This window comes from Ochotona princeps, chromosome 7, assembly GCF_030435755.1.
Source record: "Ochotona princeps isolate mOchPri1 chromosome 7, mOchPri1.hap1, whole genome shotgun sequence".
Lineage (NCBI taxonomy): Eukaryota > Metazoa > Chordata > Mammalia > Lagomorpha > Ochotonidae > Ochotona > Ochotona princeps.
The window spans coordinates 19,063,311-19,071,127 of NC_080838.1; the positions used below are offsets into that span (position 1 = coordinate 19,063,311).

General features: G+C 41.4%; 1 pseudogene; it reads right to left on the bottom strand.

Moving 5' to 3' along the window:
* Positions 1-6,481: 6,481 nt before the first annotated feature.
* On the bottom strand, positions 6,482-7,404 carry LOC101519196 (creatine kinase B-type-like; annotated as a pseudogene).
* Positions 7,405-7,817: the final 413 nt, after the last annotated feature.

Genomic DNA, 7,817 nt, shown 5'->3' on the forward strand with positions numbered 1-7,817 from the left:
GAACAGAAAAGCTCTCAAAGGTGCTGTGAATCACATGTGCTACCCTTGAACACGGGGAGGTATTTTGCCTTGATGTATCAGTCTTGCCTGGTCCTCTATGAGCCCTGCCTCATTACGAGGAATAGTACACAATACCAACCTGAATCCAATGAAGGAACCTCAGCTCAACAGAGTCAATAAAAATTGGTAAAGCCCAATGCTGCTACTGCTATAATGGCCACACCTCACCAGCAACAGCATACCAAACCACCCCACGTCTACACAACTTGTGGGCTGAATTACACTTAGTGTCCACAGCCAAGGACACTCCAGGAAGAGCTTCCAGCGAACTTGACCCACCTAAGACAGCTATACTCAATTGTTGATTTAGTTCTCCTCTACACCACAACCTACATGAAAAGAGCACTTGTAGACATAGTCAAGTCTGATGACCACTGAAGCAGCTACACAGATATCACACTACAGCACCCGCCTGAAAGGAAAACCAAGAATATCTACCCAACTGACACCCTAGGATACATAACCAATAAAGGGGCTTCACTAGAGAAATTGCCTTATAAAATTGTTAGAGGTAACCAATCCATCACATGCACACATTTTAACACAGGGATACAAAAAGCATGGAAAGAAGAAAACATAACATACTGCTTTCTAAAGAACATAAGAGTTCTCAAGTAATTGATCTCAAAAAGAATAGACACACACACACACACACGATGAATAGGCTGAAGAAAAGGCAATCGAATAGGTATTTTAAAGAAATTACAAATACAAAATAAAAGAGACAAAACTGGTATGCAGAAGAAATTCAGGAGAGTTAATACAAGTAGACTAAAATGAAATGTTGGAGCCAAATAGAGAGAGAGAGAGAGAGAGAGCACTCTGAGAGCATCAGTAGCAGACTATATGAAGCACAGAACTTCTGAGAAAACATATTCCTTGAAATGATCCCATCAGATTTGAGGGAAAGAGAAAATTAAAAAGAATGAAGAAAGCTTACATGACTATGGAACCATTCCAGATCTTGGAGCAGGTGACAGTTCACATTGATGGGAGCCTGCTGTCACTGTGGGAGTCTTTCACTGAGCCCCTGGCTAGTGACTTCAAGGAAGCGTACCTCCAGCTGTGCAAAGTGTTTGAGGAATAACCAAGGGGGGGAACGTCTTCCCTTTCCCCCCTCTCTACTTTCCAAATAAGTTAAATAAGTCAATATAACTTCTAAAAACACACAAAACAAAGAAAAATACATTAACTTAACTTACATTTTGAAATAGAGTAGTTAATCACATATCTCTAGAATCCCATGTTTATTATTTGATCCTGTATATTTTTGTGTGAAACACATAGCAAGTCTTTATCAGTGTAATTCTTTCGTAAAGTGAAACTAAAGGTTAAAACTTGAGGTACACACATTTACAGCTTTATCTCAATTATTTTGAATCGGAATGGTTATGCTTCTTTGAATTAGCATGATTGTAATTTTTAATTTTTCAAATATTTTAATATGACATTTTATGAATGATGGTATTCCAGGACTGTTGTGATTAAAACCAGGCATCAGCAGTACTGAAACACAATCATCTAATGAGTGACGAATTGTACTCAGTGCACTTGGAGGGGTTTAAAACTCTGCATGGGACTGGCATAACCTCGCAGTAAAGGTGATCATGTCCTGCCTGAGAGTGCCTACGTTCAGTTCTCAGATCTTGCTCCTAGCTCCTGCTTCACGCTAATGTGAGCCCTGGAAGAGAGCAGTGATGCCTAGCTCTTGGGCACTTGTTGCCCCTAAGGAGAACTGGGCGGTTTTCCCGATTCCTGTTTCTAGCTCTGGCCCATCCTCCCAGGGACTGTGGACATGTGGAGAGTAAGGCAGTGCTCAGGGATCCTCTCTGCCTATTTCCATTTTTCTCTATTCAGTTCTATCGGTAACTCTCAAAAAACTAAAACCTTTATTAAAAAAAAACCTTTGTGTAAGGTATTTTCCTGCAACAAAATAGTAGTAACGGTGTATTTTTCTATAAATATCACATGCTGCTCAAAGCAATTTTTGAAATAGAGGAAAATGACATAATTAATCATACCTACATTTTAGAATATCATCATAGAATGCTAATTAGGTTGAAATTCAAATTTGTCTTTATACAACAAAAGACCGCCCATATTAATTCTGAAAACATTGCTTCTATAAAGAACTTCATACTAAAATGCCTGCAGCTCTGCAGCAGAACCAACGTACTACATAACCATGAACCTGAAGCAGTCGTAGAAAACTTCAGACCAATTAGCCTTGCAACTGAAAATTATTTTTTCCTGAAGAGAGAAAAAAGTAGTTAATGGAACTTGGTTCTCCAAATAACCTGTATGAGCCTTTTCATATCATGATCATTGATCCATCTCTCTTGCTAATTAAACAGATCGTATTTTGTTTTCACTCAGTCTCTCTTTTTAGGCTTTTGACCTAAATTCCTTTCCCTAACTTGCTAAACACGTCAACCTAAATCATTTCAAACTGGAAATACAAAAGTGTATTTCATTAGGTAAATTTTTAAGATTAAATTATCTGTCTTGTTTTCATTATTTTAGCATTTTTTAACATTAATACAGTATAGCCCTAAATATTGCTGCTTTTTATTTTGTAATAGAAAGCAATATATTGGGGCTTGGCGGCGTGGCCTAGTGGCTAAGGTCCTCGCCTTGATCCCATATGGCCGCTTGTTCTAATCCCGGCAGTTCCACTTCCTCCCTATCTCTCCTCCTCTCAGTATATCTGACTTTGTAATAAAAAAAAAATAAAATAAATCTTAAAAAAAGAAAGCAATATATTTTGAGAGCATGTAGTCCTAGTTCCAAGTTGAGTTTCAATCCTCACTAGTTATCTAGGATACAAGAAACTGAAAAAACATAGTGTAATAGACAACTTTTTTCCTCGAGTAACCATTAGAACCTTAAATGCTGTGGTCTGAAGCTATGTGATTGCTTCAGTCTCAAATTCATATGTTCAAATGCCAACCCCCAAAGTAACAATGTTAGGAAGTAGAGACTTTGGGGGTGATAAGAGCATCCGTAGGACAAAGTGGAAATCAGTGGTATCCCTAACTTAAAAATAATCTCAGGTGTTGGGAACTTAAATAAGGGCTAGAGCTGTCGGTATTTCATATCTGGCCCAGACCTCGGTTTCAGGTTTGTGAATTGCTTCGGAAAAATTTCAAGAGAAGCAGTTTTGAAATGCAGAAATGCCAGGTTCCCACAGAGATGAAAGGGAAACCAATAGCAAGGGCCTTTATCTCCCTGGAAGAATACATGAGGTTGTAAAATAACTCGGTCTAGGTTAGTGCAAGCTCACCAAGTAACTTGGTGCCTACTTGAATAAAAGTATATGATTGAAGGTCCAAAACATAAAACTATAGATCAGCATGTAAAATAAGATTCTTCCTGTATTTGTGGCATGACTTATGAGATTATTACTTGAGATTATTTGTGCATGAATATAGGTATATAAGATTATAATCTGATGTTCTCCAAACAAACTCCAGTCATTAACTGAATGAGCAGATACTAGAAGACATGATAAATGTCTACTATCATGGGAAATATCTACAGCCTAACACATAATGAGTCTCTAATGGTAGATAATATATATCTAATGTGAATAGAAGAAATATAGAGGCCATGATGTTGCAAATCTATTTCTGCAAAGACTCAGGGTCTATATCTTTGCTTTTTCTCTAACCTCTTACCCACCCTGGAAAGGGGATTATTATCATAGTCTTGATTTAAGAAGAGAAAGATTGAAAAATAGATTAGTTACACTGTATTTATGGTAATCACTTCATAATATGATTTTCTACAGAAAATTGTGACTTCAGGGCCAATCACTAGAGACTAGATAGGTACAAGTAAAGAAATTCCATGTGGTCCAAAGTAGAAAAAATAATCAATTCGGGTAAGCATTTTATCCCATCCTAATTATTAATACTAACCCAAGAAAGTTGTAGTGCTGAACAAAATTTCTTCATGGGTAATATTTGGTAAAACAATTATAAATAATAACTAAAATATTTTCTTGTGATATTTTATACTTTTTCACAAGTATTTTATCCAAGGGAATGTAAATAATAGGATGGAACTAACATTATCCTCATTATCATCAGTGTGTGTTTGTGTATTTGTATATGTATATATGTGCGTAATAGCTCTTGAAATTATGGATTTGTTAGTGTAAATAAAATTAAGTGTTAATAGAGGATATTCATAACATTTTTGCTGGTTTGCTGAAATTACCCTAAATTACAAGTTAATTTATTGTAAATTGGAAAAAATGTTACAATTAATTAAACAAATCTAATCATTATTAACGATTTGATTGCAAGGCTAGAATGCATGAAAGATCTGCTTGCTTGGCCCATGTGGAGGGTCATAAGGACAGGACACAGTGTGTCCCCAGAAGAACCCCCTGGCGATGGTCCTGGCTCATCAAGTCTCCAACCTGACCTGATCACTGGCCATGCATGCACGAGAGGTGGGCTGCACCCCAGTTTCTCTTCTCTGTCCTTGGGTGAGCTGTGCTGGGACATCCTTGATAAGCAAGTTTGAGAGGTCAGTGTGGTCCTACATTGCCTGCCAGCTACACGTGGTATTTGTGACCTGAACAGCTGTTCATCTTGTACCTGACCTTCAATATGATTGGAGGCTCCAGAGAGATAGACATGCCTTCTAACCAATCCCAGTGCCATTAGTAGATAGGATTGTCAGGAGATGCCACACTGCCCTCACCCTTTCTTGGACTATTTAAGATTGCATTTGCTTTACAATAAACAGACATGCTGGACCAGACTCTCCCTGCTTCTTGCTGAGGAACAAAGCCCACCCCATCTGCTCAGTGGTTGCAAGGACCTGCTGGACAGAAACCCCTGAGAAGAGTGTATCTGTTGAGGGGGAGAGGAGCAGAAGAGGAGCAGGGAAATGGAGTGAGAAATGTGTTGTCCATTGATTCACACAGACAGCTGCAAAGTCAGAGTCGGGCCAAGATAAAGCCAGGAGTCACAAAATCTGTGTGAGTCTCCCACATGGATGCCATGAACTCTAGCACTGAGATCATCACCTGTTGTCTTTCCTGGTGCACTAGCAGGAAGCTAGATTGGAAGTGAAGCAAGTCAGACTTTAACTTGGATTTGAAATACCACTCATTACAGGATATTAGGATCACAAGCAGATGCTGAAGCTATGTTACCATAAAGCCAGTCCCCAAATAGTTCTCAATGTATCTTTTTTTCTTTACATTTTTAAAACTTCTTAAGCTATAAATATTAGCAAACTCTTCCGGTAAGATTTTAATGGTACTACATAGTTGATAATAAAGCATATTTTCAATTATCTTTTAGATTTTCTGTGATTTCTAACATTCATTTATTTATTTATTTTTTATTGAACACTTAACCACATTTGTAAATAAAAGTACATTATTCCCTCCCACCTCCCAACCCCCACCAACCCCGCCCAGACAAATAACCCTGGATTACTTCAGCATCAATATCTTTTTAAAAAAATTTTTAAAGGGCCCGGCGGCGTGGCCTAGCGGCTAAAGTCTTCGCCTTGAATGCCCCGGGATCCCATGTGGGCACTGGTTCTAATCCCGGCACCTCCACTTCCCATCCAGCTCCCTGCTTGTGGCCTGGGAAAGCAGTCGAGGACGGCCCAAGGATTTGGGACCCTGCACCCGCATGGGAGACCTGGAAGAGGTTCCTGGTTCCCGTCATCGGATCGGTGCGCACCGGCCATTGTGGCTCACTTGGGGAGTGAAACACCGGATGGAAGATCTTCCTCTCTGTCTCTCCTCCTCTCTGTATATCCGGCTTTCCAATAATAATAATAAAATCTTAAAAAAAATTTTTTAAAGATGTTTTACTTATTTTTATTGGCAAGGCAGATATACAGAGAGGAGGAGAGACAGAAAGGAAGAGTTTCCATCCAATGATTCCCTCCCCAAGTGACCACAACGGCTGGAGCTGAGCCAATCCAAAGCCAGGAGCTGGGAGATTCCTCCGGGTCTCCCACATGGGTGCAGGGTCCCAAGGCTTTGGTCCGTTCTCCACTGCCTTCCCACGGGACAAGCTGGATGGGATTAGAACCAGCATCCGTATGGGATCCTGGTGCATTCAAGGCGAGGACTTTTACTGGGCCCTTTTCTTTTTTAACTTTTTTTAGTTTTTGAAAAGATTTTTTTCTTTGTTTTTATTGGAAAGCAGATATACGGAGAGGAGGAGAGACTGAGAGGAAGACAACATCAATATCTTAATTAGCAAAAAAATAAACTCCAACAAGGGCGAACAACATGTCTTTACAGCAAGGCTAAGGGCTCAGTCACTAAGTGGTAAACGTGGTGGTGGTGGTGGTGGTGATAGGGCACGGAGGCGGAGTATGGTGGATGCTGCTCAGCAATAAATTAGGAAGCAGCAGGGCTGGTGACAGTCATAAGCCAGTTTCATTTCTGGGCAGGCACGAGGTCACTGATGGCCTGGCACTGCTCCAGCAGGTGCTCCATCTCAGTGGAGCCCAGGCAAGTGTTCCACATGGACTCGTGATCACAATGATTGAATTTAAAGAGGTTTTCCATGTGGGTGAGGCCGTTGCAGAAGCAGGTGATGTTGCATTGCCCTCCCCACCCTTCTCCATGGAGATGACCAGGAGTTGATCCACCTCGTTGATCCACACCAGGAAGGAAGGATTTGTTGTCATTGTGTTATGTGGCGCAGGCATCTGACCAGTTGCAAACCATGCCTGAGGCCAGCAGCAGTGATGAGAGGGGCTTGTCGAACAGGAAGTGGCCGTATATCAGCTGCTGCTGCTTTGCCTTTGTCACGTTCTTGAGCGTATAAGTACCTGCCGGATAGGTCACCATCCAAGCTCCGCAGAACTTCCCTACCATTTTCTCTATACTGGCACTCACCACGGCTTCAATGCGGGTCAGGAGGGGGGCAGGCAGAAGCCCCAGACGCTGCAGCCAGTACACACCTATGAGCTTAGCATGTGGTTGAGGTCCAGCTCATCGCCGTTCTGCAGGTTGTCAGGGGTGATGTCGGTTTTGTGCTTTTGGTTGGGCTTGTAGCCGCAATACAAATACTCGATGATGGGATTGAAGAGCTACTTGAACACCTGCTAGAACTCCTCATTGTCTACTGCGCAGACCATAGTCATGGTGTATGGGTGTCTCGTGTTGTCCACACCAATCTGGATGAGTTGGTCAAGTATGAAGCTGTGCTCGCGTGCTCGCGTGCCCGCACAGCTCAACATACAGCTCGGGAGTCAGCGTTTGGCCCTGTGGTTGTTGCGGGCGCTCAGGTTCAAGAACTCATCCTCTGCTGGGAAGTGCCACTTCGTCGCTTTGTGGCTGTTGCAGAAGGGCATAGAGGTAGCGGTGGTGAGTGGACAGAGTGGACAGAAGCCTCTGTCTCTTAGTAGTTCTGAGCATAGAGCAAGCAACCTAAAAGTATATTGTAACACATTTTTTAAAATATGTGCTCATAAAGGGGAGGCTATTTAGCCTAACATTAAGAGATGCACATTTCACTTCTTCAGCCTCAACTTTCCCGATGGGTATAAATGGTAACGTTGGGGAAAACTAAGATGATCAATCAAGGTAGGAAAGTGTAGCTCTGAGTGGAGAGAGAGCAGCGGGTGGAAGCAGGTGCTGTGCAGACCCGGAGAAGGAAAATTGCAGCATTAGGTGAGCAGAGCTCATGGGAGTCCTATAAGAGAAAATGGAGCCTGGGTGAAGAAAAATTGTTTAAAATATCAGGAGTTGCAACCTGCAGCCCGAG